General features: G+C 49.5%; 1 long non-coding RNA gene across 1 annotated transcript; it reads left to right on the plus strand.

The window, feature by feature from the left end:
• Positions 1 to 7,076: 7,076 nt before the first annotated feature.
• Positions 7,077 to 23,260, plus strand: LOC142481349 (uncharacterized). Its single transcript, XR_012795755.1, has 4 exons — positions 7,077 to 7,143; positions 8,573 to 8,638; positions 9,981 to 10,046; positions 21,722 to 23,260. It is a non-coding gene; the product is annotated as an uncharacterized LOC142481349 (long non-coding RNA).
• The last annotated feature ends 2,682 nt before the right edge of the window (positions 23,261 to 25,942 follow it).

The raw sequence follows: 25,942 nt of genomic DNA on the forward strand, positions 1-25,942 counted from the left end.
GGGGGAGCGAGGCACAGTGAGGGGAGGGGGGTACATAGGCACAGTGAGGGGAGGAGGGGGAGAGAGGCACAGTGAGGGGAGGAGGGGAGAGAGGCACAGTGAGCAGAGGGGGGAAAGAGAGGCACAGTGAGGGGGGGAGAGGCACAGTGAGGGAGGGGGGAGAGGCACAGTGAGGAGAAGGGAGAGAAGCACAGTGAGGGGAGGGGGGAGAGGCACAGTGATGGGAGAGAGGCACCGTGAGGGGAGGGGGGAGAGGCACAGTGAGGGGAGGAGGGAGAGGCACAGTGAGGGGAAGGGGAGAGAGGCACAGTGAGGGGAGGGGAGAGAGGCACAGTGAGGGGAGGGGAGAGAGGCAAAGTGAGGGGAGGGGGGAGAGGCACAGTGAGGGGAGGGAGAGAGGCACAGTGAGGGGAGGGGGAGAGTGAGGAAAGGGGGGAGAGGCACAGTGAGGGAATGGGGAGAGAGAGGCACAGTGAGGGGAGGGGGGAGGAATGCACAATGAGGAGGGGGAGAGAGGCACAGTGAGGGGAGGGGAGGGGAAAGAGGCACAGTGAGGGGAGGGGGAGAGGCACGGGGAGGGGAGGGGTAGAGGCACGGGGAGGGGAGAGGCACAGGGAGAGGGAAGCGAGGCATATTGAGGGGAGCGAGGCACAGTGAGGGGAGAGGGGAGAGAGACACAGTGAGGGGGAGAGAGGCACAGAGAAAGGAGGGAAGAGTTAGGAAAGGGTGGAGAGGCACAGTGAGGGGAGGGGGAGAGAGGCACAGTGGGGGATGGAGGAGAGAGAGGCTCAGTGAGGGAAGGGAGGAGAGAGGCACATTGAGGGAAGGAGGAGAGAGAGGCACAGTGAGGGAAGGAGGAGAGGCACAGTGAGGGGAGGTAGGAGAGAGGCACAGTGAGGGGGGAGAGCACAGTGAGGGGACAGGGAGAGGCACAGTGAGGGGAGGGGGGTGAGAGGCACAGTGAGGGGAGGGAGGAGAGAGGCACAGTGAGGGAAGGGAGGAGAGAGGCACAGTGAGGGGGGGATAGAGGCACAGTGAGGGGGGATAGAGGCACAGTGAGGGAAGGGGGGAGAGAGGCACATTGAGGGAAGGAGGAGAGAGAGGCACAGTGAGGGAAGGAGGAGAGGCACAGTGAGGGGAGGGAGGAGAGAGGCACAGTGAGGGGGGGGGAGAAGCACAGTGAAAGGAGGGAAGAGTGAGGGAAGGAGGAGAGAGAGGCACAGTGAGGGAAGGAGGAGAGGCACAGTGAGGGGAGGGAGGAGAGAGGCACAGTGAGGGGGGGAGAAGCACAGTGAGGGGACAGGGAGAGGCACAGTGAGGGGACAGGGAGAGGCACAGTGAGGGGAGGGGGTGAGAGGCACAGTGAGGGGAGGGGGGAGAGAGGCACAGTGAGGGGGGGGATAGAGGCACAGTGAGGAGAGGGGGGGAGAGAGGCGCAGCGAGGGGAGGGGGGAGAGGCACAGTGAGGGGACTGGGGGAAGGGGGTATAGAGGCAGTGAGGGGAGGGGGAGAGAGGCGCAGTGGGAGGAGGGGGAGAGAGGCGCAGTGGGGGGAGGGGAAGAGGTGCGCAGTGAGGGGAGGGGGAAAAAGAGGCACAGTGAGAGGAGGGGGAGAGAGGCACAGTGAGGGGAGTGGGGGAGAGAGGCACAGTGAGGGGAGGGGGGAGCGAGGCACAGTGAGGGGAGGGTGGGACAGAGGCACAGTGAGGGGAGGAGGGGAGAGAGGCACAGTGAGGGGACGGGGGGAGAGAGGCACAGTGAGGGGGGAGAGAGGCACAGTGAGGGGAGGGGCGGAGAGAGGCACAGTGAGGGAGGTTGGAGAGGCACAGTGAGGAGAAGGTAGAGAAGCACAGTGAGGGGAGGGGGGAGAGGCACAGTGAGGGGAGAGAGGCACAGTGAGGGGAGAGAGGCACAGTGAGGGGAGGGGGGAGAGGCACAGTGAGGGGAGGAGGGAGATGCACAGTGAGGGGAAGGGGAGAGAGGCACAGTGAGGGGAGGGGGGAGGAGGCACAGTGAGGGGGGAGGAGGCACAGTGAGGGGGGAGTGAGGCACAGTGAGGGGAGGGGGGAGAGAGGCACAGTGAGGGGGGGAGAGAGGCAAAGTGAGGGGAGCGGGGCACAGTGAGGGGAGGGGAGAGAGGCACAGTGAGGGGAGAGGGGAGAGAGGCACAGTGAGGGGAGGGGGGAGGAGGCACAGTGAGGGGGGGAGAGGCACAGTGAGGGGAGGGGGGAGAGAGGCACAGTGAGGGGGGGGAGAGAGGCAGAGTGAGGGGGGGAGAGAGGCAAAGTGAGGGGAGCGGGGCACAGTGAGGGGAGGGGAGAGAGGCACAGTGAGGGGAGTGGGGGAGAGGCACAGTGTGGGGAAGGAGGGGAGAGAGGCACAGTGAGGGGAGGGGGGAGAGGCACAGTGAGGGAAGGGGGAGAGAGGCACAGTGAGGGGAGGGGGGAGAGAGGCACAGTGAGGGGAGTGGGGGAGAGAGGCACAGTGAGGGGAGGGGGGGAGCGAGGCACAGTGAGGGGACGGAGGGACAGAGGCACAGTGAGGGGATGGGGACAGAGGCACAGTGAGGGGAGGAGGGGAGAGAGGCACAGTGAAGGGAGGGGGGGAGAGAGGCACAGTGAGAGGAGGGGCGGAGAGAGGCACAGTGAGGAGAAGGGAGAGAAGCACAGTGAGGGGAGGGGGGAGAGAGGCACAGTGAGGGGAGGGCCGGAGAGAGGCACAGTGAGGGGAGAGGGGAGAGAGGCACAGTGAGGAGAAGGGAGAGAAGCACAGTGAGGGGAGGGGGAGAGGCACAGTGAGGGGAGGGGAGAGAGACACAGTGAGGGGAGGGGGGAGATGCACAGTGAGGGGGGAGTGAGGCACAGTGAGGGGAGGGGGGAGAGAGGCACAGTGAGGGGGGGAGAGAGGCAAAGTGAGGGGAGCGGGGCACAGTGAGGGGAGGGGAGAGAGGCACAGTGAGGGGAGAGAGGCACAGTGAGGGGAGGGGGGAGAGGCACAGTGAGGGGAGGGGGGAGAGGCACAGTGAGGGGAAGGGGGGAGAGGCACAGTGAGGGGAAGGGGAGAGAGGCACAGTGAGGGGAAGGGGAGAGAGGCACAGTGAGGGGAAGGGGAGAGAGGCACAGTGAGGGGTAGGGGAGGGGGGAGAGGCACAGTGAGGGGTGAGAGGCACAGTGAGGGGGGGGGAGAGACACAGTGAGGGGAGGGGGGAGAGAGGCACAGTGAGGGGAGTGGGGGAGAGAGGCACAGTGAGGGGAGGGGAGAGAGGCACAGTGAGGGGAGTGGGGGAGAGAGGCACAGTGAGGGGAGGGGAGAGAGGCACAGTGAGGGGAGTGGGGGAGAGAGGCACAGTGAGGGGAGTGGGGGAGAGAGGCACAGTGAGGGGAGAGGGGAGAGAGGCACAGTGAGGGGAGGGGGGAGGAGGCACAGTGAGGGGGGGAGAGAGGCACAGTGAGGGGAGGGGGGAGAGAGGCAAAGTGAGGGGAGCGGGGCACAGTGAGGGGAGGGGAGAGAGGCACAGTGAGGGGAGTGGGGGAGAGAGGCACAGTGAGGGGAAGGAGGGGAGAGAGGCACAGTGAGGGGAGGGGGGAGAGAGGCACAGTGAGGGGAGGGGGGAGAGAGGCACAGTGAGGGGAGTGGGGGAGAGAGGCACAGTGAGGGGAGGGGGGAGCGAGGCACAGTGAGGGGATGGGGACAGAGGCACAGTGAGGGGAGGAGGGGAGAGAGGCACAGTGAAGGGAGGGGGGGAGAGAGGCACAGTGAGAGGAGGGGCGGAGAGAGGCACAGTGAGGAGAAGGGAGAGAAGCACAGTGAGGGGAGGGGGGAGAGGGGCACAGTGAGGGGAGGGCCGGAGAGAGGCACAGTGAGGGGAGAGAGGCACAGTGAGGAGAAGGGAGAGAAGCACAGTGAGGGGAGGGGGAGAGGCACAGTGAGGGGAGGGGAGAGAGGCACAGTGAGGGGAGGGGGGAGAGGCACAGTGAGGGGAGGGGGGAGAGGCACAGTGAGGGGAAGGGAGAGGCACAGTGAGGGGAAGGGGAGAGAGGCACAGTGAGGGGAGGGGAGGGGGAGAGGCACAGTGAGGGGAGAGAGGCACAGTGAGGGGGGGGGGAGGCACAGTGAGGGGAGGGGGAGAGGCACAGTGAGGGGAGAGAGGCACAGTGAGGGGGGGGGAGAGACACAGTGAGGGGAGGGGGGAGAGAGGCACAGTGAGGGGAGTGGGGGAGAGAGGCACAGTGAGGGGAGGGAAGAGAGGCACAGTGAGGGGAGTGGGGGAGAGAGGCACAGTGAGGGGAGAGAGGCACAGTGAGGGGGGGGGGAGGCACAGTGAGGGGAGGGGGAGAGGCACAGTGAGGGGAGAGAGGCACAGTGAGGGGGGGGGGAGAGACACAGTGAGGGGAGGGGTGAGAGAGGCACAGTGAGGGGAGTGGGGGAGAGAGGCACAGTGAGGGGAGGGAAGAGAGGCACAGTGAGGGGAGTGGGGGAGAGAGGCACAGTGAGGGGAGGGGAGAGAGGCACAGTGAGGGGAGTGGGGGAGAGAGGCACAGTGAGGGGAGTGGGGGAGAGAGGCACAGTGAGGGGAGTGGGGGAGAGAGGCACAGTGAGGGGAGAGGGGAGAGAGGCACAGTGAGGGGAGGGGGGAGGAGGCACAGTGAGGGGGGAGAGAGGCACAGTGAGGGGAGGGGGGAGAGAGGCACAGTGAGGGGGGGAGAGAGGCAAAGTGAGGGGAGCGGGGCACAGTGAGGGGAGGGGAGAGAGGCACAGTGAGGGGAGAGGGGAGAGAGGCGCAGTGAGGGGAGGGGGGAGGAGGCACAGTGAGGGGGGGAGAGAGGCACAGTGAGGGGAGGGGGGAGAGAGAGGCACAGTGAGGGGGGGAGAGAGGCAAAGTGAGGGGAGCGGGGCACAGTGAGGGGAGGGGAGAGAGGCACAGTGAGGGGAGTGGGGGAGAGGCACAGTGTGGGGAAGGAGGGGAGAGAGGCACAGTGAGGGGAGGTGGGAGAGGCACAGTGAGGGAAGGGGGGAGAGAGGCACAGTGAGGGGAGGGGGGAGAGAGGCACAGTGAGGGGAGTGGGGGAGAGAGGCACAGTGAGGGGAGGGGGGAGCGAGGCACAGTGAGGGGACGGGGGGACAGAGGCACAGTGAGGGGAGGAGGGGAGAGAGGCACAGTGAGGGGAGGGGGGAGAGAGGCACAGTGAGGTGGGGAGAGAGGCACAGTGAGGGGAGGGGCGGAGAGAGGCACAGTGAGGAGAAGGGAGAGAAGCACAGTGAGGGGAGGGGGGAGAGGCACAGTGAGGGGAGAGGTACAGTGAGGGGAGGGGGGAGAGGCACAGTGAGGGGAGGGGGAGAGGCACAGTGAGGGGAAGGGGAGAGAGGCACAGTGAGGGGAGGGGGAGAGGCACAGTGAGGGGAGGGGGAGAGGCACAGTGAGGGGAGAGAGGCACAGTGAGGGGAGAGAGGCACAGTGAGGGGAGGGAGAGAGGCACAGTGAGGGGGAGAGAGGCACAGTGAGGGGAGGGAGAGAGGCACAGTGAGGGGAGGGGGAGAGGCACAGTGAGGGGAGAGAGGCACAGTGAGGGGAGGGAGAGAGGCACAGTGAGGGGAGGGGGAGAGTGAGGAAAGGGGGGAGAGGCACAGTGAGGGAATGGGGAGAGAGAGGCACAGTGAGGGGAGGGGGGAGGAATGCACAATGAGGAGGGGGAGAGAGGCACAGTGAGGGGAGGGGAGGGGAAAGAGGCACAGTGAGGGGAGGGAGAGAAGCACGGGGAGGGGAGAGGCACAGGGAGAGGGGAGCGAGGCACAGTGAGGGGAGAGGGGAGAGAGGCACAGTGAGGGGGAGAGAGGCACAGTGAAAGGAGGGGAGAGTGAGGAAAGGGGGAGAGGCACAGTGAGGGGAGGGGGAGAGAGGCACAGTGAGGGATGGAGGAGAGAGAGAGGCTCAGTGTGGGAAGGGAGGAGAGAGGCTCAGTGTGGGAAGGGAGGAGAGAGGCACAGTGAGGGGAGGGGAGGAGAGAGGCACAGTGAGGGGAGGGGAGGAGAGAGGCACATTGAGGGAAGGAGGAAAGGCACAGTGAGGGGAGGGGGGAGAGGCACAGTGAGGGGGGGAGAGGCACAGTGAGGGGAGGGGGGTGAGAGGCACAGTGAGGGGAGGGGGTGAGGGGAGGGAGGAGAGAGGCACAGTGAGGGAAGGGAAGAGAGAGGCACAGTGAGGGGGGGATAGAGGCACAGTGAGGAGGGGATAGAGGCACAGTGAGGGGGGGATAGAGGCACAGTCAGGGGGGGATAGAGGCACAGTCAGGGGAAGGGGTGAGAGGCACAGTGAGGGGAGGGAGGAGAGAGGCACAGTGAGGGGAGGGGGAGAGAGGCGCAGCAAGGGGAGGGGGAGAGGCACAGTGAGGGGAGTGGGGGAAGGGGGTATAGAGGCAGTGAGGGGAGGGGGAGAGAGGCGCAGTGAGGGGAGGGGGAAGAGGTGCGCAGTGAGGGGAGGGGGAAAAAGAGGCACAGTGAGGGGAGGGGGAGAGGGATGGGAGAGGCACAGTGAGGGGACGGGGGGAGGCACAGTGAGGGGAGGGGGAGAGGCACAGTGAGGCGAGCGGGAGAGGCACAGTGAGGGGAGAGAGAGGCACAGTGAGGGGGAGAGAGGCACAGTAAGGGAGAGAAGAAATGATTAAGGCTGTTCCTATAGTGCCGTCGATGGCGACACGACGGGTGACGACGCCGTCGCCACCGGCAAAAGTTATGTTTCGCCGGGCGGCGGCAGTGCGGGATTCCGGCAATTTGATTTGTTCAAGTGACGTGACGTGACGGCCCTTGAAAAATCTAATTTTGCTGGCTACCAGTTTCCGCAACGGCGACGTCGCTTTGTCGCCGTAGCGGGCACTATAAGTGCACGTGGCGGCAATGCTTCTGTTTTCGGGCGACGTCGCCAGTACTATATGCGCGGCCTAAGAATGTAGATTAAATATTTGAAAAATTGTGCTTATGATGGGCTTTATTTTCCTGTTATTTTCCCTGTGCTAATTATTCTACTCCATACAAAATGTTCCTAATATTTCACTATACTGAGATAAATCCCTTAATTTCCCAGCGTTCTCGTGTGGTAACGGGGGAAGGGAGCAGCGCTGATTGAGACGACTCTAGGGAGCGATTCATGGTATGTTTATCAATTTAAACTTTTACATCCTCGTAACCTTTTATAAAACACAGAACAAATGCAAAGAAAGCTGCAGAATGGCCGGTGTGGGGATCAAACCCACGGCCGCGGCATTATTATCCCCACAACTGCGCTATCCAGCAAGCAACTGTATGTAGCAAGCGAGTCAGCGCAGGAGCTGCGGGAAAGTGTTTTACCTAGTATAGAACGGCTGGCTAACCACAGCCATATATAAGTGCCACGCGCGCACGCCGGAGCAAGCGCGCCCACTATATTACATGCCGTAGTGTATATTTACAGACAGAAAGGAACAAATAACGTTTCCGGGCGGCAGCCCTTCCGTCTGATCGCCCCTCAGTGTTACACAAATATAACAGACAGACATTTATGTAACACTGACATTCGCCCCCACCCACTTGGCGCCAAAACGCCATTAAGCAGACCCCGTTCCAGGTGTGTGGAGGTCTCAAATTAGCCGGTAAGACCACGCGTGTCTGGTTGCCGGTGCTTCCGGGTTGTGACATCACGTGTCACGGCAAGGTCTGCCCCTCATAACGAGCGTCGTTGCCACGGGACCACAGGTGTATCATGCTTGTTACCATGGCAACAAAGGACGCTAGCGCACATTTATATATACAATGTAACAAACATTTAAAAGCCCATAATGAGAAATATAAGAACTGGAACCAAACTACTAGTGAAGAAGCTGGTTAAGGGATAAGAACTGAATAAACAATGTCGTGTGTGTGTGTGTGTGTGTGTGTGTGTGTGTGTGTGTGTGTGTGTGTGTGTGTGTGTGTGTACCCGGCGTTGCACGTGAGCTAAATTTCCAGCTATGAGGGGGGGGGGGGCAGTGGAGAGGAGGGGGGGACGGACAGTGGACAGGAGGGGGGAGCGGGAGAGGCACAGTGATGGGGAGAGAGAGGCTCAGTGAGGGGGAGAGAGGCATAGTGATGGGGAGAGAGAGGCTCAGTGAGGGGGAGAGAGAGGCTCAGTAAGGGAGAGAAAAAATGATTAAGGCTGTGCCTATAGTGCCGTCGATGGCGACACGACGGGTGACGACGCCGTCGCCACCGGCGAAAGATATGTTTCGACGGGCGGTGGCAGTGCGGGATTCCGGCAATTTGATTTGTTCAAGTGACGTGACGGCCCTTGAAAAATCTAATTTTGCCGGCTACCAGTTTCCGCAACGGCGATGTCGCTTTGTCGCCGTAGCGGGCACTATAAGTGCACGCGGCGGCAATGCTTCTGTTTTCGGGCGACGTCGCCAGTACTATATGCGTGGCCTAAGAATGTAGATTAAATATTTGAAAAATTGTGCTTATGATGGGCTTTATTTTCCTGTTATTTTCCCTGTGCTAATTATTCTGCTCCATACAAAATGTTCCTAATATTTCACTATACTGAGATAAATCCCTTAATTTCCCAGCGTTCTCGTGTGGTAACGGGGGAAGGGAGCAGCGCTGATTGAGACGACTCTAGGGAGCGATTCATGGTATGTTTATCAATTTAAACTTTTACATCCTCGTAACCTTTTATAAAACACAGAACAAATGCAAAGAAAGCTGCAGAATGGCCGGTGTGGGGATCAAACCCACGGCCGCGGCATTATTATCCCCACAACTGCGCTATCCAGCAAGCAAGCAACTGTATGTAGCAAGCGAGTCAGCGCAGGAGCTGCGGGAAAGTGTTTTACTCATCACTTAGTGCGTCCCTAGTATAGAACGGCTGGCTAACCACAGCCATATATAAGTGCCACGCGCGCACGCCGGAGCAAGCGCGCCCACTATATTACGTGCCGTAGTGTATATTTACAGACAGAAAGGAACAAATAACGTTTCCGGGCGGCAGCCCTTCCGTCTCATCGCCCCTCAGTGTTACACAAATATAACAGACAGACATTTATGTAACACTGACATTCGCCCCCACCCACTTGGCGCCAAAACGCTATTAAGCAGACCCCGTTCCAGTTGTGTGGAGGTCTCAAATTAGCCGGTAAGACCACGCGTATCTGGTTGCCGGTGCTTCCGGGTTGTGATATCACGTGTCACGGCAAGGTCTGCCCCTCATAACGAGCGTCGTTGCCACGGGACCACATGTGTATCATGCTTGTTACCATGGCAACAAAGGACGCTAGCGCACATGTATATATATACAATGTAACAGACATTTAAAAGCCCATAATGAGAAATATAAGAACTGGAACCAAACTACTAGTGAAGAAGCTGGTTAAGGGATAAGAACTGAATAAACAATGTCGTGTGTGTGTGTGTGTGTGTGTGTGTGTGTGTGTGTGTGTGTGTGTGTGTGTGTGTGTGTGTGTGTGTGTGTGTGTGTGTGTGTGTGTGTGTAGACCCGGCGTTGCACGTGAGCTAAATTTCCAGCTATGAGGGGGGGGGGGAGAGGAGGGGGGGACGGACAGTGGACAGGAGGGGGGAGCGGGAGAGGCACAGTGATGGGGAGAGAGAGGCTCAGTAAGGGAGATAAAAAATGATTAAGGCTGTGCCTATAGTGCCGTCGATGGCGACACGACGGGTGACGACGCCGTCGCCACCGGCGAAAGATATGTTTCGCCGGGCGGTGGCAGTGCGGGATTCCGGCAATTTGATTTGTTCACGTGACAATGTCACTATAAGTGCACGCGGCAGCAATGCTTCTGTTTTCGGCCGACGTCGCCAGTACTATAAGCGCGGCCTAAGAATGTAGATTAAATATGTGAATAATTGTGCTTATGATGGACTTTATTTTCTTGTTATTTTCCCTGTGCTAATTATTCTGCTCCATACAAAATGTTCCTAATATTTCACTATACTGCTATAAATCCCTTAATTTCCCAGCGTTCTCATGTGGTAACGGGGGAAGGGAGCAGCGCTGATTGAGACGACCCTAGGGAGCGATTCATGGTATGTTTATCAATTTAAACTTTTACATCCTCATAATCTTTTATAAAACACAGAACAAATGCAAAGAAAGCTGCAGAATGGCCGGTGTGGGGATCAAACCCACGGCCGCGGCATTATTATCCCCACAACTGCGCTATCCAGCAAGCAAGCAACTGTATGTAGCAAGCGAGTCAGCGCAGGAGCTGCGGGAAAGTATTTTACTCATCACTTAGGCTGCGGCCACGCTAGCGCTGAGCGTGCTGACCGCGCTGTGCTTGCCGAGTTTAGTTTTCACCCAGGCTTTAAAAAAAAGAAAATGGATAGAAGTGCGGCGCAACTGCGCATGTCCAATGAAAGGCTCCCGGATGACTAGTTCAACATAACTTTATTTGACACACACCAGGGCTACACCAGCATCTCCCCCTCAACGCGTTTCACCCTTACGCAGAGGGCTTCGTCTTGGAGTGGGGAGAAGTGGTGACAGCCTCTTAAATACCTAAAAGCCCGCGAAAGCGGCATTAAAACTTTAACCCCTTCAGTGCTATATGCCTGTTAGCTAATATCATGCTATTTAAAGTATTTAATGTCTGCGCAGCTCACTATAAACATATTATATGCACAGAGAGCATCTAAATTATATATTCAGACATACACAGTAGCAAAATGATAAGACTATTTGGCAGCACATTCCAGGTATATGAATAAACATAAAAAGCTGTTGCAAACACTGCAAGTGGAATATACTCAACACTAGATTCACAATAACCCAAGTTATATACCGATTAGTCAGTCATACATATAGGGGCTTCCTAATGCTTTATTTAGACATATTTGTGACTTATAGACCAGTGAATCAAGGGAAGGTAGGTGGGAAAGGGAGAGAAACAAGGGTAAAAGGGGGGGGGGGGGAGAGAAGGGGGGGGAAAAGAGGAGGGGGGGGAGGTATGGAAGGGGGGGGGGATGAGAAGTGTGAGGGAGGGAAAGAGAGGGGGGGGGGGGGAGGAGGGGGGAGGGGAGGGGGAAAGGCTAAGGGAGGGACAGTGCAGAGAATAAATCAGAAATACACAATAGACGTTCTGTTCTAAAGAAGACCATAATATGTACATATCTGCATTCCACGTATAACACTCTTATATATCTCTTAAAGAAAACATCGTAGATCCCAATCCACATTAAGTCCACTGGGTTGTAATGTGTTTAATGTGTGGATCCAGTGCGCCTCCCTTTGGTGTGGGAGCTTGATTCTATCCTCTCCCCGAGGGGGGAGGACTACATGTTCTATAGCGCAACAACTGAAATTGTCCACAGAACCCAATGGACAGTTGTTAAAGTGGATTGGGACCGGATGTGTCATGTCTGAATTCTTGATGAGCCTTAAGTGTTCTAGAATGCGAATTTTTAAGGCTCTACTGGTAAGCCCCACATACTGTTTTTTTACATCCGCATTGTAACAAGTATATGACATAATTGGTCTGACATGACATAAAGGTTTTTATCTGATATTTCCGTGTTTCAAGTTTATCAGTGAAATGTTTAACTTTCTTCATTTTGGGACAAATCTTACAGTGCCCACATTTAAATGATCCAATCAATTTTGGAAAGAAAGACAGTTTATTCTGGTTAGTATTAGTAGTTTTCAGCAAACTGGGTGACAGAAGATTCCCTAGCGTAGCTGCTCTACGGAACACTATTTTGGGTCCCACACATGCCATTTTATTTAGTAAAGGGTCTAGTGAAAGTGTGGCCCAATGTTTGCGTATGATGGTTTTAATTGAGTTTGCTTGTTCGCTATAGTTTGTAATAAAGAATGGCGCTTCTGTGTTCTCGGCCTGTGTATCTATCTGGGTACTGTTGGCTGCTATGTTGGTGAGGGTATTCCTATCCATATTCAGTGCATGCTGATATGCCTGATCAAGGTCTGCACCATCGTATCCCCTCGACAGGAACCTCCTCCTCATCTCTTTCGCCCTGTGGATAAAGGCCTCCAATGTGGAGCAGTTACGGCGTAATCGCAGGAACTGCCCCTTTGGAATGCCCTTAACCAGAGGGCGTGCGTGACAACTGTTATAATGAAGTAATGAGTTCCTGGCATTCTCCTTTCTATAGATGTCTGATTGAATATTATACTCCATATCCACATATAAATTTAAATCTAGAAAGTAAATGTGGTTTTTATTATATGTGTGAGTAAATTTCAAGTTGAGAGTATTGTCTGCCAGGTATTCAAAGAACCTCAAAAGGTCTTCCTCCCCACCACTCCAGATCAAAATCAGGTCGTCAATGTAGCGTTTGTAAAACACCACATGACGCCTGAAGGGATTGGAATCTCCAAACACGTGGGACATCTCCCACCAACCCATGAACAAGTTGGCGTAGGAGGGGGCAAAGGATGTCCCCATAGCTGTCCCACGTGTTTGGAGATAATACTGCTGGTCAAAGAAAAAATAATTGTGCGTAAGTGAAAATCTAATACTGTCAAGAATAAAAACTATGTGTGCTGGCGAAAGAGTGGAAAAAAAAGAGACTTTGAAGCGCGCTCAACTTGCCCGCAGCACTCCCCGCGTGAGCTTGCGAAATAGCCAGGACACCCGGCGCTCCTGCTTGGGGAGCTGGTGACGTCACTGCTCTGCTCATACACACACACAAACGCACACGCACACACACATACACACGCACACACACATATATATATATATATATATACAGTGTTCGACAATCCTATACATTTACACGCCCGGGGCGGGTGGATTTAACCCCTGGGCGAGTAAATATTGGCCCAAGCAGCACACGTGTTTATTTTTTTAAATTTCCCTGCTCGCGCTGAAATTTTCCCGCTCTAGCTGCCTGAAACAAAAAAAAAAAAAAAAAAACTCCCCCTACCTGACTGCTGATTGGCGCGCGCTCCCAGGCTTTGTGGGCGCGCGGCCAGGCTCTATATGAGCCGGCCCCCAACGTATGGCCATTTTTTATGGCCGGAGATCTGTTGGAGAGTACGAGCGTAAGTACTCTCCAATCCTCCGTCCCCTCTGCTCCTTCCCTGCCTCCTGCAGTTCCCCCTTTCTCCCCCCAACCCCCGATACCCGCGCGTGGCTGGATATGGTAGCGTGGGTGTTCCCCCTTCTCTCCCCGGCCCCCGCTTACCCCAGCTTCCCGCGCGGGGCAGAGGTGTCCCCCCCCCTTCTCCCCCCCCCCCCCCGGCCTCCCCCGATCCCTGGGTGATGGTAGTGGGTGTTCCCCGGCTTCCCGCGATACCCGCGCGGGGCTGGTGATGGTAGTGGGGATGTTCCCCGCGATACCCTTGGGGGGCGGGTGATGGTAGTGGGGGGCTTCCCCACTTACCCCGGCTTCCCGCGATACCCTTGGGGGGCGGGTAATGGTAGTGGGGGTGTTCCCCGCTTACCCCGGCTTCCCGCGCCGCTTCGCCTGATCCCCGCGCGGGGCTGGAGATGGTAGCGGGGGTTTTCCCCCCTTACCTACTTTGTCTCCGCTTCTCCACTGTCCCGTGGCTGTCCGCGCAGGGCGGGAGATGGTCGCGGGGGGGGGGGGGGGGAGCGAGCGGGTCAGTGGTGGTGCTCGGTCGTGCGGCCTTTCCTCTTCTACCCCCTGTCGTGTGTGTGTGTGTGTGTGTGTGTGTGTGTGTGTGTGTGTGTGCATGTGCATGCATGGGAGAGTGTGTGTATGTGTGTGCATGCATGCATGGGAGAGTGTGTGTGTGTGTCACCCCAGTCAGTCACCCCGTCACGGAGGTTATTTGGACTGGGGCGCTCCCTAAATTTTGTGGCTTAAAAAGTTGTTGTAACGCCTTACTCTGTTAAAAAATGATAAAATATAAAATATGATTTTGGTGTGTGTGGTGCAAAAGGGTGTGTAGAAAAACATATACTGGCCCTTTTAGTTGATTTTGTGGTTGCTGCTTGACCTTGGAGAAGGGAATCCCGTGTCCTTCTCAGCGTGGCAGTAGTGGTGTGAAGATGGTCAGCGCGAACCTCGTGGACCTCACGGATATAGTGAATCCGGATGCAGTATTAAGACAAGAATAAAAGAATAAAACACGATATTAGTGTATCATGTCCACATTGGGGGATTGGGGGGAAAAAAAGGGGAGGGGGGGAGTGGGAAGGGGGAGTAGGGGGGTGGGGTAGGAGTGGACGGTGGTGGGATGGATGGTGGGTTCCCACTAACTAATCACAGAATACATAGAATATATGGATCCAGTGACTCACACGGGCTTGTGTGGTGTCTCTCCCTCAACGCTGACTGGTGTGGGTAAATACAGACTCATATACTGGAGTCTCAGATATACATTAAACTCACACGGCCTGATGTGAGTCCTTGCCCTCAGAGGGTAATGTCCTGTATGGATGGTGTCCTGTTGTTTCAGCAGAGTTGTCCCCCGATGGGTGTGGTGTGTGAGTGTCTCCTCTCCCCGTATCCCAAATGACCAAAAAGCAATGTGCAAACCAAAAGTCAAAATGAATTAAAAGGTCTTTAATGGGTTAACAGTGAAGACATGTGCATACACTATGCATACATGTTGTGGTGCTTAAAAGGTATAAAACAATATATGACACGATAACACAATGAACTAAACAGTATGTGATGTACTGAAGCAAACACAAAAAAGGACTCTCACACTAAACGAATATACAAAATCACTTGCCCAGCATCATCCGCTCAGAGCACTCCTGCACGATCTCCTCCTCCGTTTTTTGCTCCAACTGGCGCGTCCGGCAGCGGAACCGGAAAGGGGGATCTGAACCGGATGTCCTGCAGTGTGCTGGGTCCCTCTGTCAATGAGCTCCGGCAGGGAACTACGCGTTTCGCAATAAGCTTCGTCAGGTTCCTGCCGGATGCTCATTGTGTGCTGCATTTATAGGTGCCCCCATTAGTTTAATTGGAGAAACACCTGGATTAAGGGCATGGTTTAAATTTAGACGGTTATATCTCTTTATAGGAGCTACCTTTGGTAGCCCCTAATGTCAGGGATAGTGAGATGTGCCTGTAAATATAAATAATGGGTTAGATAAGCATATATTAAAATTAGATAAGCATATATTAAAATAAATCAATACATTATAAAAACTACATTTTAAAAAATACTTAGAGATGATCATTGTATTTGTCCTTAGAAGCATTTTAAGTTTAATAAAAAACGGTGGAAATTGGAATTTGATTGGGGTATTTGTGTGATTTGGAATCTTTTAGTTCCTCCGTGTGCAGTATTTTTAAAACCATTCTCTGTTGGTTAAAATCTTTACATATGTAATACAATAGTGCCACCATGTGGCTGGATGTGAAAATTACCTCAACACTGTCATAACCTAATGGTAAAAGTTAAGCAATCTTGGTAGTGTGGCACACATCCCTTTAAAGTAACTTAAAAATGTGCCAGAGTGTATTACAGCAAAAAATATATTTATGTGACAAAAGTTATAACGAATTACATATTTGACGGAAAAAATATAATATTATTATTATCAAGATGGTTAAAAAACCTTACTGTTTATAGCCACTACATCTGACATAAGGGTAGAACAACCTAGGCACCCAAAATCTTGGTTTCCTCATTCAGCTATCTAAAATGTACCACTCAATATCTCCGTGTTAGTTAAAAGATATTTCATTTGTAATACAATGCTGCCACCAAGTGGCCGCATATCGAAATTGCTACTTCAAAACCCTAATATTATCTCTACCACACTGTGGATAGTGCGGTATTCAGTTAAGTGTAGAGTCATTGTTTAAAATATATTGCAAAAGTATATTCCAGCGGATGACGAGAGTATATCAAATATGCATGAGCATGGGTTTACACAGACATTTGATATTAGAAAAATACTTGTATAGGTGATTTCGACGCGGAGCTCTCATGTGGTGAAAATGTTCAAAACGTATAGTCCAGATTCTTCATAACTCCTTTCTAACTTCAATTCATGTTGCAGAGGTTGTCGCGATGGTATGCATCATTTCTGGTCCTCAAGGGTTGGTTCGAGGTAGATTCATATTTGGGACGTGCGCCCTATTGGAGATTGGAGAGGAAGTGGATCAGTGTGTGTTAAAACAAAGAGGTAGATGTAAATGAAATTTAATAAAATAAAATAGTAGATGTTATAGAATAGTAGATGTTTATAAAATATTAAAAAATAAAAGTTGTTTAAAAATTGTTTACAAATGGGGGATTTGGAGCAGATTGATGGGTGTTCAGAGAAAGGCTGCAATGTCTATCTCTACATTGAGGCCTGTGGGTACCAGGCTTTTCAATTTGTAGATCCAAAACGTTTCTTTTCTTGATAGAGATGTCAGTCTGTCGCCTCCCCTCCAATGTGGGGGGACTACTTCAATGCCCCTAAATTCAAGGCCCGACGGATCTCCTTGGTGATGTAGTGCGAAATGCTTAGAGACACTATGTGTCATTAGTTTCCGTCTGATATTCCCTAGGTGTTCCAAAATACGCACCCGCAGGGGTCGACTGGTGCGCCCTACATATTAGAGTCCACAGGGGCAGTTTAAAAGGTAGACTACGAATTCTGATTTGCAATTAATGAAGCTGCCGGTTTTGAACTGTTCTCCTGTTGTATTAGAGCTGAACTGAATTGTTTCCTTACTTCCCTGTTTGCATGCTTTGCATGTATTACATCTATGGAAACCTTTGGCTGTTTGTAGCCAGTTTGAGTCCTGGCCTGTTGTTCTATTCTCCATTCTAAAGAGGCTTGGTGCTAACTTTCTTTTGATGTTATCTGCCCTTTTATAGATGACTTTCGGTTTTTCTGGGAGGTACTCTTTCAGGGTGGGGTCTCCCTGTAGGAGATGCCAGTGTTTATTCAGGATCTGTTGTATGCTTCCTGCATCCTGACTAAACTGTGTTAAGAAAGCGATGCTGAACTCTTCTTTGGGCTTAGGTGGATTAGTTTTAAGGATTTCACTACGTTCGAGCTCCCCTACTTTTCTCTTATTGCTATATCCATCTTATCGTTATCATAGTTTTTAGCAATGAAACGCTTCTTAAGAATATTGGATTGTTCCCTATAAATATGGTCATCGCTACAGTTTCTCCTAATTCGACGAAACTGTCCTGGGGGTATGTTCTTTAACCATTTTTTGTGGTGGCAGCTAGTGTTAAGTAGGTAGTTGTTACAGTCCACTTTTTTGAAGAAAGTTTTAGTCTTTAGTTTGGTGTCTTCTATGTAAATAGTAAGGTCTAAGAAGTCTACCGTGTTATTTCCTATGCAAGTTGTAAAAGCCAAGTTCCTCTCATTAGTATTAATATAGTTTAAGAAATGGTTCAAGTTTTCACTACTACCTTTCCAGATGAAAAACACATCATCGATGTATCTTCGCCATAGCACGAGATCCGCACCAAATTCATGCTCTGACCAGATGGTATCAGTCTCCCAATTGTCCATGAACAGATTGGCATAACTTGGTGCGAATTTCGTACTCATCGCTGTGCCACATTTTTGTAGGAAATATGTTCCATCAAATTTAAAAAGGTTATGCTTCAGAATAAAATTGATACTTTCTAAAATGAAGCGTCTTTGTTCTATTTTAACAGTTGGGTCTTTTGTTAATGTCCTATTGATGGCTTCAATTCCATCGTCGTGTTTTATGGATGTGTATAATGAAGTTACATCACAAGTGCAGATTTTGTAGTCATCTTGCCAAATTACCTGTTCTAATACATTAAGAATTTGCGTGGTATCTCTTAGATAGGACCGCATCTCCGCAACATATGGTTGTAGAAAACCATCTATATATTCCGATAGTCGCGACGTGAGTGAGCCTATCCCAGAGATGATGGGTCTCCCTGGTGGTGCTTTAATATCCTTATGTATTTTGGGTAAAAAATAAAATATCGGCATAACTGGGAATTTTATATTTAAATAGTCGTATTCTTTTTCATTTAGGACTCCTGTTGTACTGCCTTTGTCTAGTAGGGTGAGGAATTCTATACAGAATTCTTTATGCGGATTCGTCTTAAGACGTGCATACAGTAGGTGATGTCGTCAGATAATATCCTCTCTGCTTCTCCCTTATAATATTCAGTGTCCATAATGACAACCCCCCCCCCCTTTGTCTGCTTGTTTGAATATGATATCCTTATCTTTCTCTAAGTTTTGCAAAGCGATTTTCTCTTTTAGTGTTAAATTGTTCTTCGTTATCTTTGTCGTACCTGAGGTCAGTTTGTCAAAGTCTTCCTGGATTTTTTGGTGGAACACTTCTAGATTATGGCCTTTTGCCCAGCTAGGATAGAATTTGGACTTGTTTTTAAGATTTGAATGTTTAAAATCACTCTCTATGTTTATGTTCGTATCATTACTTACTATCTCCCTAGTTTGTGCGTCTTTGGAAAGAATTTTTTTTTTAAGCGTAAGCTGTCTGATGTATTTGTGTGCGTCTATATACAGATTAAAACTATTCGCCTTAGCAACTGGCGCGAAATTCAGCCCCTTTTTTATAAGCTTACATTCATCTATGTTGAGTTCTTTTTTACTTAGATTAAATATACAGTATTGTTTACATCGCTGCTCTTTTCCTGTGTCCTTCTTCCTCCCCGCTTTCCTCGTGTGGTCTTTTTCTGAGTTTTGTGTTTGGTGTTTCTATTTCTTTCTGTTCTTCTACCACTAGAGTGCGATTCTGGGTGGCTATTGGTGGTGGTTTTGCTACTTGGGCCTGTTCTAAAAAATGACCTGTATGTGGTCTGGGTGATCGTTGTTCTCTCACGTGACCTTGCTCCTTATCATGTCTTTCTCTGTATGTTTGCCTCTGTTCCCTGTAAGGTGATTTGCGTTCCCGTCTTGGGCTCTGGTCCCTATATTGTTTGTGGGGTGACCGGTAGTGTCTCCTTTGGCTTTCTTCTCTCTCATAGCGTCTCTCTCTGTATTCCCGATTTGACCCATAGTGTTTGTAAGGTGATCTGTGGTCCCTATCTCTGCTCCTTTCTTTCTCATACCTGTTATCACGGCGTTCAAGTGGTGATCTAGTTCTGTAGTTATATGTTGTTGGCTTAGCAGTGTGATACCTTTCGTGATACTCTTTTGCTTTAGAATAGTATTTATTGTCCTGCCAATGTTCTTCTCTGTCTCTATCATTTTTCTTTGCCTCGTCCCTTTTGTGGCTTCCTGTGTCTTCAATAGTGTGCGTTTTAGTTTCTTTATTCTCTCTAGGGGTTTCTAGGGCACCCGCCTCCTGCCTTCTTGGTGGAATTTGTCTAGCCTCTTTATTAAATGATACATTCTTATTGTTTTCATATTTGGGATAGTTCTTATGCCTCTCTGGATTCGTTGGATAGCTTAATGTGTTGGATCTTGAATTCTGGTTTTTATTACTATCTTCTCTACTCCTATATTCGAACATTTTCCTATCCCTTGGGGTGCTAGGTGGGACTAGTGAGATCCGTTGCCATTTGGGGTTTGACCCCACTACATAATCTTCCTCGTCTCGTCTGAATTTTTTGTTCTTTGACTCTATCAGGTTTTTTTCTACTGCTGCGGCACAGTTTATTCGAGCATTTGCCCGTTCTGTGCCGCAGCAGTAGCCTGGCGCGCGCCCGAGAGTGACGGGCGCGCGCCGAAGCAGCGGAAGAGCGCCCTCCGATCGGGGCGCTCTCCCTACCGCTGCCGGGTCCGCCGGGTCCCCCGGAACCCCCTGCCGCTGTCCCGCGATCGCGGGACACCAGGGCTCCCTCGGGGAGCCCCTGGACGCGCGTGCAGGGGGCGCACGCTCCCGAAGACGCGTGACCGCGCGTCTATGACGCGCGGCACGCCGAGGGGCGGCCACTAGCAAGCCGGGAAATCTCCCGGCTTGCGGATCTGGCCGCAGTGTAATAAACTGTGTCGCCAGTGTATGGCGTCTATTTCATCCGCTAGTTTTCTGTCCCTACTTATGAAGGTGGGATTATCTATAGAGGTTTCTAATCTTTTCTGAATTAGTGTGACTTCTCGGTCAATTTCTATTAGTGTCTTTGTATGGTGTTTAATGATAAGTTTCATTAAAGTGAATGAACAGGCATCCATAGCTTCCTCCCATTGTACATTGTATTCTACATCTGCTAATTCAAAGGATGATTTTTTATCAAACCGTAAACCCCTAGGAATACGTTTGATGTCAATGTATTTTTCTAGGTAGACTTTGTCCCAGACCTTTTTGGTCTCCTTCTTAAGTAAATTCTCTAGTTTATCGAATTCATTATTTATTGTTTCTAAGTCTCCCATTTCCGCTGACTCAATTTCTCTCATTTTGTTCTCTATGTTGTTACTTCTAAAAATTCTTTTTGTGAAAACACTCTCCTTGATTTCGACCATATCTTCTATCTCTATGGTTGCTACTTCCATGTTGAGATTTCTAATGTGGGGTGCTGCCACCAGGATGGGATTAGAGAAGTCTGGAGGTTATTTGGACTGGGGCGCTCCCTAAATTTTGTGGCTTAAAAAGTTGTTGTAACGCCTTACTCTGTTAAAAAATGATAAAATATAAAATATGATTTTGGTGTTTGTGGTGCAAAAGGGTGTGTAGAAAAACATATACTGGCCCTTTTAGTTGATTTTGTGGTTGCTGCTTGACCTTGGAGAAGGGAATCCCGTGTCCTTCTCAGCGTGGCAGTAGTGGTGTGAAGATGGTCAGCGCGAACCTCGTGGACTTCACGTATATTGTGGATCCGGATGCAGTATTAAGACAAGAATAAAAGAATAAAACACGATATTAGTGTATCATGTCCACATTGGGGGATTGGGGGGAAAAAAAGGGGAGGGGGGGAGTGGGAAGGGGGAGTAGAGGGGTGGGGTAGGAGTGGACGGTTGTGGGATGGATGGTGGGTTCCCACTAACTAATCACAGAATGCATAGAATATATGGATCCAGTGACTCACACGGGCTTGTGTGGTGTCTCTCCCTCAACGCTGACTGGTGTGGGTAAATACAGACTCATATACTGGAGTCTCAGATATACATTAAACTCACACGGCCTGATGTGAGTCCTTGCCCTCAGAGGGTAATGTCCTGTATGGATGGTGTCCTGTTGTTTCAGCAGAGTTGTCCCCCGATGGGTGTGGTGTGTGAGTGTCTCCTCTCCCCGTATCCCAAATGACCAAAAAGAAATGTGCAAACCAAAAGTCAAAATGAATTAAAAGGTCTTTAATGGGTTAACAGTGAAGACATGTGCATACACTATGCATACATGTTGTGGTGCTTAAAAGGTATAAAACAATATATGACACGATAACACAATGTGATGTACTGAAGCAAACACAAAAAAGGACTCTCACACTAAACGAATATACGGGAATATAAGGGAATATCAGACGGAAACTAATGACACATAGTGTCTCTAAGCATTTCGCACTACATCACCAAGGAGATCCGTCGGGCCTTGAATTTAGGGAAAGTAGTCCCCCCACATTGGAGGGGAGGCGACAGACTGACATCTCTATCAAGAAAAGAAACGTTTTGGATCTACAAATTGAAAAGCCTGGTACCCACAGGCCTCAATGTAGAGATAGACATTGCAGCCTTTCTCTGAACACCCATCAATCTGCTCCAAATCCCCCATTTGTAAACAATTTTTAAACAACTTTTATTTTTTAATATTTTATAAACATCTACTATTCTATAACATCTACTATTTTATTTTATTAAATTTCATTTACATCTACCTCTTTGTTTTAACACACACTGATCCACTTCCTCTCCAATCTCCAATAGGGCGCACGTCCCAAATATGAATCTACCTCGAACCAACCCTTGAGGACCAGAAATGATGCATACCATCGCGACAACCTCTGCAACATGAATTGAAGTTAGAAAGGAGTTATGAAGAATCTGGACTATACATTTTGAACATTTTGAACTTTTTCACCACATGAGAGCTCCGCGTCGAAATCACCTATACAAGTATTTTTCTAATATCAAATGTCTGTGTAAACCCATGCTCATGCATATTTGATATACTCTCGTCATCCGCTGGAATATACTTTTGCAATATATTTTAAACAATGACTCTACACTTAACTGAATACCGCACTATCCACAGTGTGGTAGAGATAATATTAGGGTTTGAAGTAGCAATTTCGATATGCGGCCACTTGGTGGCAGCATTTGAAATATCTTTTAACTAACACGGAGATATTGAGTGGTACATTTTAGATAGCTGAATGAGGAAACCAAGATTTTGGGTGCCTAGGTTGTTCTACCCTTATGTCAGATGTAGTGGCTATAAACAGTAAGGTTTTTTAACCATCTTGATAATAATATTATATTTTTTCCGTCAAATATGTAATTCGTTATAACTTTTGTCACATAAATATATTTTTTGCTGTAATACACTCTGGCACATTTTTAAGTTACTTTAAAGGGATGTGTGCCACACTACCAAGATTGCTTAACTTTTACCATTAGGTTATGACAGTGTTGAGGTAATTTTCACATCCAGCCACATGGTGGCACTATTGTATTACATATGTAAAGATTTTAACCAACAGAGAATGGTTTTAAAAATACTGCACACGGAGGAACTAAAAGATTCCAAATCACACAAATACCCCAATCAAATTCCAATTTCCACCGTTTTTTATTAAACTTAAAATGCTTCTAAGGACAAATACAATGATCATCTCTAAGTATTTTTTAAAATGTAGTTTTTATAATGTATTGATTTATTTTAATATATGCTTATCTAATTTTAATATATGCTTATCTAACCCATTATTTATATTTACAGGCACATCTCACTATCCCTGACATTAGGGGCTTCCAAAGGTAGCTCCTATAAAGAGATATAACCGTCTAAATTTAAACCATGCCCTTAATCCAGGTGTTTCTCCAATTAAACTAATGGGGGCACCTATAAATGCAGCACACAATGAGCATCCGGCAGGAACCTGACGAAGCTTATTGCGAAACGCGTAGTTCCCTGCCGGAGCTCATTGACAGAGGGACCCAGCACACTGCAGGACATCCGGTTTAGATCCCCCTTTCCGGTTCCGCTGCCGGACGCGCCAGTTGGAGCAAAAAACGGAGGAGGAGATCGTGCAGGAGTGCTCTGAGCGGATGATGCTGGGCAAGTGATTTTGTATATTCGTTTAGTGTGAGAGTCCTTTTTTGTGTTTGCTTCAGTACATCACATACTGTTTAGTTCGTTGTGTTATCGTGTCATATTGTTTTATACCTTTTAAGCACCACAACATGTATGCATAGTGTATGCACATGTCTTCACTGTTAACCCATTAAAGACCTTTTAATTCATTTTGACTTTTGGTTTGCACATTGCTTTTTGGTCATTTGGGATACGGGGAGAGGAGACACACACACCACACCCATCGGGGGACAACTCTGCTGAAACAACAGGACACCATCCATACAGGACATTACCCTCTGAGGGCAAGGACTCACATCAGGCCGTGTGAGTTTAATGTATATCTGAGACTCCAGTATATGAGTCTGTATTTACCCACACCAGTCAGCGTTGAGGGAGAGACACCACACAAGCCCGTGTGAGTCACTGGATCCATATATTCTATGTATTCTGTGATTAGTTAGTGGGAACCCACCATCCATCCCACCACCGTCCACTCCTACCCCACCCCCCTACTCCCCCTTCCCACTCCCCCCCTCCCCTTTTTTTTCCCCCAATCCCCCAATGTGGACATGATACACTAATATCGTGTTTTATTCTTTTATTCTTGTCTTAATACTGCATCCGGATCCACTATATCCGTGAGGTCCACGAGGTTCGCGCTGACCATCTTCACACCACTACTGCCACGCTGAGAAGGACACGGGATTCCCTTCTCCAAGGTCAAGCAGCAACAACAAAATCAACTAAAAGGGCCAGTATATGTTTTTCTACACACCCTTTTGCACCACAAACACCAAAATCATATTTTATATTTTATCATTTTTTAACAGAGTAAGGCGTTACAACAACTTTTTAAGCCACAAAATTTAGGGAGCGCCCCAGTCCAAATAACCTCCAGACTTCTCTAATCCCATCCTGGTGGCAGCACCCCACATTAGAAATCTCAACATGGAAGTAGCAACCATAGAGATAGAAGATATGGTCGAAATCAAGGGGAGTGTTTTCACAAAAAGAATTTTTAGAAGTAACAACATAGAGAACAAAATGAGAGAAATTGAGTCAGCGGAAATGGGAGACTTAGAAACAATAAATAATGAATTCGATAAACTAGAGAATTTACTTAAGAAGGAGACCAAAAAGGTCTGGGACAAAGTCTACCTAGAAAAATACATTGACATCAAACGTATTCCTAGGGGTTTACGGTTTGATAAAAAATCATCCTTTGAATTAGCAGATGTAGAATACAATGTACAATGGGAGGAAGCTATGGATGCCTGTTCATTCACTTTAATGAAACTTATCATTAAACACCATACAAAGACACTAATAGAAATTGACCGAGAAGTCACACTAATTCAGAAAAGATTAGAAACCTCTATAGATAATCCCACCTTCATAAGTAGGGACAGAAAACTAGCGGATGAAATAGACGCCATAGAAAAAAACCTGATAGAGTCAAAGAACAAAAAATTCAGACGAGACGAGGAAGATTATGTAGTGGGGTCAAACCCCAAATGGCAACGGGTCTCACTAGTCCCACCTAGCACCCCAAGGGATAGGAAAATGTTCAAATATAGGAGTAGAGAAGATAGTAATAAAAACCAGAATTCAAGATCCAACACATTAAGCTATCCAACGAATCCAGAGAGGCATAAGAACTATCCCAAATATGAAAACAATAAGAATGTATCATTTAATAAAGAGGCTAGACAAATTCCACCAAGAAGGCAGGAGGCGGGTGTCCTAGAAACCCCTAGAGAGAATAAAGAAACTAAAACGCACACTATTGAAGACACAGGAAGCCACAAAAGGGACGAGGCAAAGAAAAATGATAGAAACAGAGAAGAACATTGGCAGGACAATAAATACTATTCTAAAGCAAAAGAGTATCACGAAAGGTATCACACTGCTAAGCCAACAACATATAACTACAGAACTAGATCACCACTTGAACGCCGTGATAACAGGTATGAGAAAGAAAGGAGCAGAGATAGGGACCACAGATCACCTTACAAACACTATGGGTCAAATCGGGAATACAGAGAGAGACGCTATGAGAGAGAAGAAAGCCAAAGGAGACACTACCGGTCACCCCACAAACAATATAGGGACCAGAGCCCAAGACGGGAACGCAAATCACCTTACAGGGAACAGAGACAAACATACAGAGAAAGACATGATAAGGAGCAAGGTCACGTGAGAGAACAACGATCACCCAGACCACATACAGGTCATTTTTTAGAACAGGCCCAAGTAGCAAAACCACCACCAATAGCCACCCAGAATCGCACTCTAGTGGTAGAAGAACAGAAAGAAATAGAAACACCAAACACAAAACTCAGAAAAAGACCACACGAGGAAAGCGGGGAGGAAGAAGGACACAGGAAAAGAGCAGCGATGTAAACAATATATTTAATCTAAGTAAAAAAGAACTCAACATAGATGAATGTAAGCTTATAAAAAAGGGGCTGAATTTCGCGCCAGTTGCTAAGGCGAATAGTTTTAATCTGTATATAGACGCACACAAATACATCAGACAGCTTACGCTTAAAAAAAAAATTCTTTCCAAAGACGCACAAACTAGGGAGATAGTAAGTAATGATACGAACATAAACATAGAGAGTGATTTTAAACATTCAAATCTTAAAAACAAGTCCAAATTCTATCCTAGCTGGGCAAAAGGCCATAATCTAGAAGTGTTCCACCAAAAAATCCAGGAAGACTTTGACAAACTGACCTCAGGTACGACAAAGATAACGAAGAACAATTTAACACTAAAAGAGAAAATCGCTTTGCAAAACTTAGAGAAAGATAAGGATATCATATTCAAACAAGCAGACAAAGGGGGG

Source organism: Ascaphus truei, unplaced genomic scaffold, assembly GCF_040206685.1.
Source record: "Ascaphus truei isolate aAscTru1 unplaced genomic scaffold, aAscTru1.hap1 HAP1_SCAFFOLD_2560, whole genome shotgun sequence".
Lineage (NCBI taxonomy): Eukaryota > Metazoa > Chordata > Amphibia > Anura > Ascaphidae > Ascaphus > Ascaphus truei.